Here is an 11,536-nt window from a genome sequence, read left to right as displayed (position 1 = left end):
TCATGTGTATAGATCCACCAGCTGAGTGGTCTAGGGATATCTGAGCTTTTTCTGTAAACCCATAGTAGAAGATGTCTAACTGTACCCACTATGAAAACATTTCAGAGGGACATTTTCTCAGCATCCTTCTGTACCTCTCCCAAGCATTATAAAGGGATTCTTGATCCTCTTGTTTAAATCCTTGGATGTCCAGCCTTAGCTGTGTCATCCTTTTTGGAGGGTAGAATTGATTCAGAAATTTGTCTGTTAACTGTCTCCATGTTTTTATGCTTGCTGTGGGTTGGTTATTTAACCAGCTCTTAGCTTGATCTTTTACAGCAAATGGAAATAGTAGTAATCTGTAGACATCTTGATCCACTTTTTTATCATGTACTGTGTCAGAAATTTGTAAGAACTGTGCCAGAAACTCAGTAGGTTCTTCTTGTGGAAGACCGGAATACTGGCAATTTTGCTGCACCATGATAATGAGCTGAGGATTTAGCTCAAAGCTGCTTGCTTTGATGGGAGGTATACAGATGCTACTCCCATATGCAGCTGTAATGGGGTTAGCATATGACCCCAGAGTCCTTCTGGACTGTTCACTTCCACTTATGTCCATGATGGAGAAAAGGGAATTGATATGAATTATTTTTTTTTATTTAAAAGTAACCGAAAATAATAAGTAAAATAAATGGAAAATAAAATAAAATTTCAAAAACAAAAAGAAAATAAAATAAAAGCAAATCGAAAACTAAATTAATTAATTAATTAAAAAAATTTTGAAATTAGCAATTGATGCCAGGACATCTTGGCCAGTTTCACTGACCTTTTCTTTACTGTTTTTAGGTTAGTTTCATGCATTTCCTTAGGAAATAAGCTAGTTTTGGATAGATATCCACTTACACCTTGACTCAAGCATACATTGTGCATTTTACATTATTTCATGAGGATTTTGCATAAGTTTAGTGACAAATTGTATGTTGCATTGCCCTTGACTTGGACTAGAACTTTGATGCACTCTATTGCTTGATTTCAGGACGAAAGGAAGCAAGGAAAGGGAGGAAACTTGCAAGGTTAATGAGAAAAGTGATTGCCAATGACACTCTCATAGCCATCATTGCCAACGTTAAGAGTCACGTTAACTAAGTTAACGTGAACTCTAACGTGGAAAAGGGAAGTTGAGCCAATGTTAGTGACACTTAACATTGTCACTAACATTAGCAAACACTCATAAGTGGCCACGTTAGAGCCCACGTTAACTTAGTTAACGTGGCCTCTAACGTTAAAGGGGGAAAGAGAAGCCAACGTTAGTGACATTCAACATTGTCACTAACGTTGGCCTAAGGATGCAACACACCACGTTAACTCCCACGTTAACTTGGTTAACGTGGGAGCTAACGTAAGAAGTGAGAGTTGTCGCCAACGTTAGTGACACTCAACATTGTCACTAACATTGGAAGCAACCACATAACCCCCCACGGAGCCACGTTAACTTCCACATTAACTTAGTTAACATGGAAGCTAACGATGAGGAATGAATGATGAGCCAACGTTAGTGACACTCAACATTGTCACTAACATTGGGATGGCTAAGAATGGCCACGTTAGAAGCCACGTTAACCTAGTTAACGTGGACTCTAACGTGAGATCTAGGGGCACATTGGAACATTAGTGACAATGTTGAGTGTCACTAACGTTCTCGAAGGTTGGCAAGGCCATGTTAGAAGCTACGTTAACCTAGTTAACGTGGAGCTTTAATGTGAAGCAAAAAGGGGCACACTGGAACGTTAGTGACAATGTTGAGTGTCACTAACGTTCTCGAAGTTTGGCAAGGCCACGTTAGAAGCCACGTTAACATAGTTAACGTGGGCTCTAACGTGAGGCAAAGGGGTACATTGGAACGTTAGTGAAAATGTTAAGTGTCACTAACGTTCTCGAACTTATACTTTCACTAAATGTTAACACCCCTAACGCCCTGAGCTGAAGTCTCTGCCCACTTAGCACTTTCTCTCTGCAAGTAAAGCCAAGCCCAAATGAAGAAAAGAACTGCTTCAAACTCAAGATCCAAAGGCCCAAGACTTGAAGAGCAAACTAGAAGCTGAGAAGAGTAGTATATATAGGAGTAGCTTTGAATTGTAAAAGAGTTCTGGAGGCTGGAAAAAGAGAACTACTCTTTGTATTTTACTTTCTCTGCATTTTCTAGTTTTATGATGTATTCTCCATCTTTGTTTTCATTTTCAAGAGCTATGAACAACTAAACCCCTTTCATTGGGTTAGGGAGCTCTGTTGTAATTTGATGGATCAATACTAATTTTCATTATTCTTCTTCTATCTTTTCTCTTGATTTTACTTGAAAGCTTTCGATCTTCATCCAATTGAGTAGTTATCTTGGAAGAGAAGCTATTCAAACTTGGATCTCTTTTGAACCTTGAAAGAGGAATGAAGAGATCAAGCTAGAAATGCTTTCTCATGCTGGACCAAATTGGGTTTGGATGGGTATGTGACTATAACCCTCTCAACACTTGATTTGGGAAATGCATGTGGTATTATCAGTGACCATACTTCATCTCTTCTCATGAGCAATTGACCAAGGAATTGGCTATTGATCAAGATTTGAGAGATTGAATTGCAAGAAATTGTAATTCAATCACTTAAGATTGCCAAGGAGATCAATGAGTGCATTGATTGAGGAAGAGATGAAAATGAACTTGATCCGGAGAATTGCAACATCTCCTAAGCCCAATGAACTCCCCATCTCTGATCTTACCCATTTTCTTTAATTTCTGCCATTTACTTTTATGAGCAAATCCCCCATTCCTATTTACAATTCTGCAATTTATTTTCAGTCATTTGCTTCCAGTTCTTTAATTCTAGCATTTACTTTTCTGTTATTTACATTCCAGCCATTTTATTTTCTGCAACTCTCAACCCAAATTCTGGATTCGCTCAACTAGAACATTCTTCTAATTAAAGTTGCTTGATCGATCAATCCCTGTGGGATTCGACCTCACTCTATTGTGAGTTTTTACTTGACGACAAATTCGGTACACTTGCTGAAGGGAGATTTGTTGTGAGACAAGTTTTCCGTGCATCAAGTTTATGGCGCCGTTGCCGGGGATTGATTGTGCATCAACAATGATTAAATTGGAAGATCACTAGATTGAGCATTTTTATTTTGTGAATTTCATTTTCTGTTTGAGTGATTTACTTTTTGTTTTAGTTAAACTTCTTCCCTTCCCCTCTACTCTTTTGTTCTTCTTTGTTATTTTCAATTCTGTTTGCTAACCCACTAACTATTTGATATATTGCATCACCCACAACTAACAGTAATTCTGACACAAATACTTTCTGCACCTATCTTTTCTTACTTGCACTTGATGGTTGTATGACAGGGAGAAGAAGTGGGGCTTCAACTTCCTTCGATTCTGAACCTGAGAGGACCTTCCTTAGATTAAGGAGGGAGGCAAGAGGAAAGAAAGTGGTTGGTGCTGAGGAAGAAGAGGAATTCTTTGAAACAAACATGGAAGACAACATGGAAAACCATCATGAAGAAGAAGATCACAACCATGGGGGAGGAGGTAGAGCAAATCATGCTGGGGAGGATAGAAGAGTTTTGGGGTCTTACATCAATCCAAACCCAGGCAATTGTAGAAGTAGCATCCAAAAGCCAACAATCCATGCCAACAACTTTGAACTTAAACCACAGCTCATCACCCTTGTTCAGAACAACTGTTCGTTTGGAGGAAGTGTTCAAGAAGACCCCAATCAACATTTAACCACCTTCCTGAGAATATGTGACACAGTGAAGTCTAATGGTGTTCATCCTGACGCCTATAGACTACTCTTATTTCCATTCTCACTCAGGGACAAGGCAGCCAAATGGCTAGAATCTTTCCCAAGGGAAAGCTTGACAACTTGGGAAGACGTGGTGAAGAAATTCTTAGCAAGATTTTACCCTCCTTAACGAATCAATAGGCTGAGAGCTGAGGTCCAAACTTTCAGGCAACAAGATGGTGAGACTCTATATGAAGCATGGGAGAGGTTCAAGGACTTAACAAGGAGGTGTCCACCTGACATGTTCAACGAATAGGTGCAGCTGCACGTTTTCTATGAAGGGCTCTCTTATGAGTCAAAGAAGGCCGTAGACCATTCATCTGGAGGATCTTTGAACAAGAAGAAGACCATTGAGGAAGCCATAGATGTTATTGAAACAGTAGCAGAGAACGACTACTTCTATGCTTCCAAAAGAGGGAACACAAGAGGAGTAATAGAGCTAAACAATGTAGATGCTCTGTTGGCCCAAAACAAGCTCATTACCCAGCAGCTGGCTGACCTCACCAAGAAGATGGAGATGAACCAAGTAGCAGCAATCTCCACTTCATCAACAATCCAAGAAGGAGTGAATGAAGAAGCAGAGGGGAGTCAGGAGCAAGCCAACTACATTGGGAGTTCACCAAGGAAAAACTATGATCCATACTCCAAGACCTACAACCCTGGATGGAGAAACCACCCAAACTTTGGGTGGGGAGGTGAGCAAGATCAAAACCAAGACCAGAGACGTTACAACTCCAACAACAATGCAGCTCACCATCAATTCACACAGAGGACGTCTCAACACCCCCACAACAACACTTCTTCATATGCTTATCAAAACCAAAATAACACATCTACTTCGAATCACCCATCAATTGATGACAAGCTTTCTAAGATCGAAACCTTAATTGAAGGAGTATGTAGAGACATTCGAGACAGTAAAGCATTCAGAGAGGAAGTGCAGTCCAACATGCAGAATCAAAATGCTGCCATCACGAAACTGGAGACACAAATCAGCTATCTGTTTAAGCAGCTCCCTAACCACAACTTTTGCTATGACGCCCACTCAAGCAAAAGAGAGGAGTGTCAAGCTATCACACTTAGGAGTGGGAAGGAACTGAAGGAATATCCCCAAAAACCACAAGAAGAAGGCTCAAATGAAAAGGGAGAAGAGCAAGATGGAGTTCAACCTCCCACGCCAAGTCTACAGAAAGAAAAAGGGATACCCCAACTGAACATCTCAAGAGCTCCATATCCCCAGCTATTGAAGAAAAAGGAAGATGACAACCAGTTCTTGAGATTTTTGGAAATCTTCAAGAAGCTACAAATCAACATACCCTTTGCTGAAGCCATAGAATAAATGCCACTCTATGCCAAGTTTTTGAAGGAGCTAATGACTAAAAAGAGAAGCTGGAAGAACAATGAGACTGTGATACTAACTGAAGAGTGCAGTGCTATTATTCAGCATAAACTACCTCAGAAACTGAAGGATCCTGGGAGTTTTCAGATCCCTTGTATTATAGGAGAAATTACAGTAGAGAAGGCTCTTTGTGACATGCGCGATCTGCAGAATTCGCTGGGGGCGATTTTGGGCCCTGTTTTGACCAAGTTTTCGGCCCAGAAAAGCCGATTAGAGTCGAGGAACATGCAGAGACCACAGACAACATTCATTCCGCATAGTTTTAGTTTTAGATCTGATTTTACTCCTCCTTTAGGTTTTCTCTCTACACATTCATAGTTCTTAGGATTTTGATTTTATCGCTTTTTGGATTGGGATATTGAGAAAAGTTATTACCTCCGTCAAGACTTCGTCATTCTAGTTTGTTTTCTTACTTGTCTCTTACTCTTCCATGTCCTCAATTTATTCAGAATTATTATTGGATTATTTTTAGAATTTATTAATACAAGAACTGTTTTTATTTTTAATTGATCTTTTTGATTATTATTTATCATGTCGTTCAATATTTCTCTTCCTTATTTTGTGAAATTTACATTCATAATGAGCGAGTAGTTCCATAACTTGATTGGGAGATGATTGAAAGGAAACCTTGAGTTGAATTACTCAAGAGAAAAATTGTAATTGGGTTTATTGTTGGATCGCACTCTAGTCATTGACACTAATCCTTCCCAAGGGAGAGGATTAGGACTTGTGAATAGAAATTGCCTTCCAACTTGCTTGACTTTCCTCTACCTAGTAAAGGATAACTAAGCAGAACAACCTTCAATCATTAATTAATCTTGAGAGTACTCCAACAAGAATAGGGCTTCCAACTAATCTACTCCCAGTCAAGGTTTTTATTTAAATTACATAATTTCTCTGATTTAATTTCCTGTTTATCAACTCAAACCATTTTAGACAACATCTGATTAATAAAATAGCACACCTTTCTGTAACTCGTTGGGAGACGACCTGGGATTCATACTCCCAGTATTTTAATTTTAATTTCGTGACAACCCCTTCTAAATTGATAAGCAGAATTTTGGTTAGTTAAGAACTGTACTTGCAACGTATCTCTTATAATAAATTCTTAACTCGCCAAATTCCGCCACGTCAGGGGTTCCTCACTGGCGTTCAGTGCCAGGCTGCCTACCTGTTTAGGAGTTGAAAGTCCAGTGAGGGGTTCCTCACTGGCATTCAGCACTAGAGTTCCTAGGTGTTTAGGCATTGAATGCCCAGCCAGTGCTCGCTGGCTGGCGTTCAACGCCAGCTCTGCTACCAGGATGGGCGTTGAATACCCAGTGAGGGGTTCATCACTGGCGTTCAGTGATAGGCTTGCTGCCATTGTGGGTGTTAAACGCCCAGTGAAACCTTCTTCACTGGTGTTCAATGCCTTCCCATTTTCTCTAGATTCGGCCTCTAGCTCCATGGTTATGGCCTTTCACTCTTCTCTTGGATTCACCTCAGTGTTACTATGAAGAGTGTCTGGAGGAGTCTAAGGGATCCTCTTGCTCAGCTGACCAACTTGTACCTCCAAGTTTCTAATGGAGGACCTTGTTTTATGCATAAAACTATTAGTGGTTTTAGAGAGGCTAGAAACCAGAGTGACTAAGTCAGAAAGGCTCTGCTTAGAGGTTTTCATATTCCCTTGAGAAGATGGGAATGGTGATTTCTTATTGAACCTATTCTGGTTCCTTCCACCTTGATTGTTATTGAAATCTTACTGAGGTTTCTGTTGATCCTTCCATGAGAGGTTAGGATGATTCCTCCATGAAGGGTTGTAGGTGTTTTCATAGGGTTCTCCCATGTAATTCACCTCCTCCATGGTGGGTTGATCAGGATCAAAAGCTTTTATTTCAGAAGAAGCTTCCTGGGTACTACTAGGTGCAGTTTGCATTCCGGTCAAATGTTGTGAGATCATATTGACCTATTGGGTCAAGATCTTATTCTGAGCCAATATGGCATTCAGAGTATCAACTTCATGAACTCCTTTCTTCTGAGAGATTCCATGGTTTACAGGGTTTCTCTCAGAAGTGTACATGAATTGGTTGTTTGCAACCATCTCAATGAGTTCTCTTGCTTCTGCAGGCGTTTTCTTCAAGTGGAGTCATCCACCTGCAGAGCTGTCCAATAAAATTTTGGACATCTCAGACAGACCATCATAGAACACGCCTATGATAGACCATTTTGAGAGCATGTCAGGAGGACATATCCTGATTAGTTGCTTGTATCTTTCCCAAGCTTCATAGAGAGATTCACCTTCTCTTTGTCTGAAGGTTTGAACTTCCACTCTAATCTTGCTCATCCTTTAAAGAGGAAAGAATTTAGCCAGAAAAGCATTAACCAGCTTTTCCCAAGAGTCTAAGCTCTCTTTTGGTTAAGAATTCAACCATAGCTTAGCTCTGTCTCTTACAACAAAGGGAAAGAGCATAAGCTTGTAGACTTTAGGATTAACTCCATTAGTCTTTACAGTATCACAGATCTGTAAGAACTGATCTAAGAACTGATGTGGATCTTCCATTGAAAGTCCATGGAACTTGCAGTTCTGCTGCAGAAAAGAAACTAACTAAGGCTTAAGCTCAAAATTGTTAGCTCCAATGGCAGGTACAGAGATGCTTCTACCATAAAAGTCAGAGGTAGGCATGGTGAAGTCACCAAGACCCTTTCTGGCATCACCTTCAGGTTCGGCCATGTCTCCTAATTCTTGTTCAAAGTTTTCTGAAAGGTTTCTTCTGGAGTGTTGTGCTCTAGCTTGTTGTAAGCTTTTCTTCAGAATCCTTTCAGGTTCAAGATCAAGATCAAAGAGGGGTTCTTTATCCCTTTTCCTAGTCATAAATAAGAAGAGAAAAAAAGAAAGAAAGGAAGAAAGCTTTTTGTGCCAATTGGCAAAGATCTCCCAGTGAGATGTGAATAAGAAGAGAAAGAAGAGAGAAAGAAAAGTAAAGATGGAAGATGAGAGAGAAGAAGAGTTCAAATAAATAGAAGTAGAAAAGAGAAGAATTAGAAATAAAAAGATAAATAAGAATTAAAATATATTTTTTTTATTTATTAATTAATTTTTGAAAATTAGAGTTAATTAATTTAAAAGAAATTGAAAATTAGTAATAATTTTCAAAAATAGAAGAGAGGGAAGAGGAATAGAATCTTCGAAAACTGAGAGAGGGAAGAGTTGGTTAGGAGGTTTTGAAAAGGAAGAGAGAGAAGAGAAGTAGTTAATTAAGAAAATATTTGAAATTAAAATAAGATAAGAGATAAGATAAGAAAAGATTTGAATTTAAAAAAATTTAAAATTAGAAAAAATAAAAAAAAGATTTAATTTTAAAATGTGAGATTAGAAAAGATAAGATACGAAACCAAAAAGATTTGAAAAAGATTTTAAAAAGATAAGGTTTGAAATTTGATTTTGAAAAAGATTTAATTTTAAAATTTGAAATTTGAGTTCTTAAATTTTTAAATTAAAAAAGATAAGATAATATTTTGAATTTTGAAAAATATATTATAAGATTTATGAAAAAGATATGATTTTTGAAAATTGAAAACTAAGATAAGATAAGATAGAAAATTAAAATTGAAATCTGAATTTTTTTGTTAATTTTCAAAAAGTTAAGTTAAAATAAAAATAGAAAAGATATTTTTTTTATTTTTTGAATTTAATGAGGAGAGAGAAAAATAAGTAAAAGACACAAAATTTAAAATTTTTAGATCTAATGCCCCAAGTTTTTAAAAATTTGAAGGAAAAACACAATGGGACACCAAACTTAAATTTTAAGATCAAAACACAAAGAAAGCACAAGAACACTTTGAAGATTGACAAGAACACCAAGAACAAGACTCAAGAAATTTAAAGAACACAAGAACATATAAAGGACACCAAACTTAAAATTTTTAGAAAACAAAACACAAATTTTCAAAAATTAAAAGGAAAACAACAAGAAAACACCAAACTTAAGGATTTGACACAAGATTTAACCAAAGAAACTATTTTTAAAAATTTTTTTGAAAGAAAGACTCAAAGGGGACAAAAAGTACCAAGAACAGAAACAAAAATATTCAAACCAAGAACAAAGATTAAATAAAGAAAAGAAAAATATTTTTGAAAAGGTTTTTTTTTTTTGAAAAAAGAAGAAGAAGAAAATAAAAATAAAAGACTCAACAAAATAAAATAAATTACCTGATCTAGGAAAACAGATAATCCGTCAGTTTATCCAAACTCGAACAATCCCCAGCAACGGCACCAAAAATTTGGTGCACGAATCCCCACACCTTCGTACAGCTGTACCAGCAAGTGTACTGGGTTGTCCAAGTAATACCTGAGCGAGTCAGGGTCGATCCCATGAGGATTGTGGTTTGAAGAAAGCTATGCTTATCTTGCAGGTCTTAGTCAGGTGAATCAAGAAGTAGGGGAAACTATTCTTAATTTGTATTTGTGAATTGGAGTCAGTAATGGGAATATAGTCGAGGATTGGAGTTGCTTTGTCTTTCTGAATTAACTCTGGTATTACTATCTTCTTTGCTTGTGAGTGATTTCTTCAATGGTTGGCTGTATGTGATCAACGCCTTTATTGAGAGGTCGTCAATACTCCTCCAGATCTGAACCCCAGGGTTAGTGTGGATCCAGTCTGATTGAGGGTGAAGCTCGTACAGTCCATTCTCCGTAATGATCCTACTCAAAGTACCACAAAAAGGTCAGATCTTCCGGATCAGAGAATGCTATATCTTTGGGTTCTAGCCTCTACCACAGAGACCCTAATCTCCACGAAAATCAGCTGAACTGTTGTCTTGAGAAGTCCCTAACGAAGTCGTGGATTAGCCGTCTGAGAGATGTATAATCAAGCTGGCGGTTCGATGCTTTCCACTGAAGTATTCACATGAACCCAAGTGGACACGGGTGTTTGTCAGGCACGTTTGTCTTAGTATGATGAACAGAGCTGATTGTCACTGATCATCCTATTCACCATGTTGAAGAACGAGTATACATCTTAGAATTAATCAAACACGGATCGAAGAGAAACGGTAATACTTTTTTTAATTCATCGGACTCAGCAGGGCTCCTCCCCTCAACCTAAGAGGTTTAGAAACTCATACTGAAAGGAAATACAAAGTGAAAAAACGAAAATATGTTGAATGATGGGCGAAGATCCTTAATAAAGTGTGATCTTCTACTTTAAATACTAAACTAATGACTAGTAAGGGTAAAATAGTCTTTTTAGTGCTAAAATCCACTTTTGGGACCCACTTGGTGGGTATTTGGGCTGAGCTTCAATGAGGTCCACATGCTATGAGGCTCCTAGGGCATGAAACACTGGCTAGGGGGTTCTCTTTGGGCCTTTGGATGCTGGTCTCTGCTTTGTGGGCGCTGGACGCCTGGAAGGGGGCAGGAGGCTGGCGTTGGACGCTTGTTTTGGGCCTTCTAATCTGAAGCAAAGCATGGACTATTATACATTTCTAGAAAGCTCTAGAAGTCAGCTTTCCATAGCCATTCAGAATGTTCTATTTGGACTTCTTTAGCTCCAAAAAAGCTCTTCTGAGTGCAAGGGGGTCAGATTCAGACAGCATCTGCAGTGCTTTTTTTGTCTCTGAATCAGACATTTGCTCCAACTCCTCAATTTCAGCCAGAAATCACCTGAAATTGAACAAAAAACACAAAAACTCATAGTAGAATCCAAAAATATGAATTTAACACAAAAACCTATAAAAACTTAATAAAAACTAAACAAAACACACTAAAAATTATATGAAAATGATGCCAAAAAGCATATAAAATATCCGCTCATCAATGTTGTCAACTCTGAGCTCCTTGCACTCCAATGAACATAACTTGAGCTCCAAAGGTTCAACTGACACAGTTCTAATGGCATTGGGAAGCTAACTTCTATATCTTTCTAATGATATATAATAGTCTATACTTTTCTTCTAGAATCACTACCTTGGTGGCGCCAAACTTGGGAGAACTCCAAGTTTGGCGCCATAAACGTCAAAACTCCAGTTTCATGTTGTCTTGGTGGTGCCAAACTTGGGATTCTCCAAGTTTGGTGCCAAGATGAAGAAAAAGTGAGTATTGCATGCAGTTGAAGTGGCAACCAAGTTTGGCGCCAACCTTAGTGAACTTGGTGGTCCCCACATCCTTCAGGAGCCAGCTCGAAGATCTTTTATATTTTGATTAAACTTTATCTTATTTACAAATAGGAAAAGATATTATTTAGTTTTAGAAAATATGTTTTACATTAATTAGGTTTAGATATAAAAGGGAAAAGATTCAGTCCTTCGGGCTCTCCTCGCTCTTTTACACACCTCATTCTACAGTTT

At 38.1% G+C, this 11,536-nt stretch overlaps 1 non-coding gene across 1 annotated transcript; it reads right to left on the bottom strand.

The window, feature by feature from the left end:
- Positions 1-3,952: 3,952 nt before the first annotated feature.
- LOC148565529 (small nucleolar RNA R71) lies at positions 3,953-4,056 on the bottom strand. Its single transcript, XR_015885314.1, has one exon. It is a non-coding gene; the product is annotated as a small nucleolar RNA R71 (small nucleolar RNA).
- Positions 4,057-11,536: the final 7,480 nt, after the last annotated feature.

Source organism: Arachis ipaensis, chromosome B5 (assembly GCF_059453495.1).
Source record: "Arachis ipaensis isolate K30076 ecotype BB chromosome B5, ASM5945349v1, whole genome shotgun sequence".
In the NCBI taxonomy this organism is placed as follows: Eukaryota; Viridiplantae; Streptophyta; class Magnoliopsida; order Fabales; family Fabaceae; genus Arachis; species Arachis ipaensis.
This window is presented reverse-complemented; position numbering and strand designations above follow the sequence as displayed.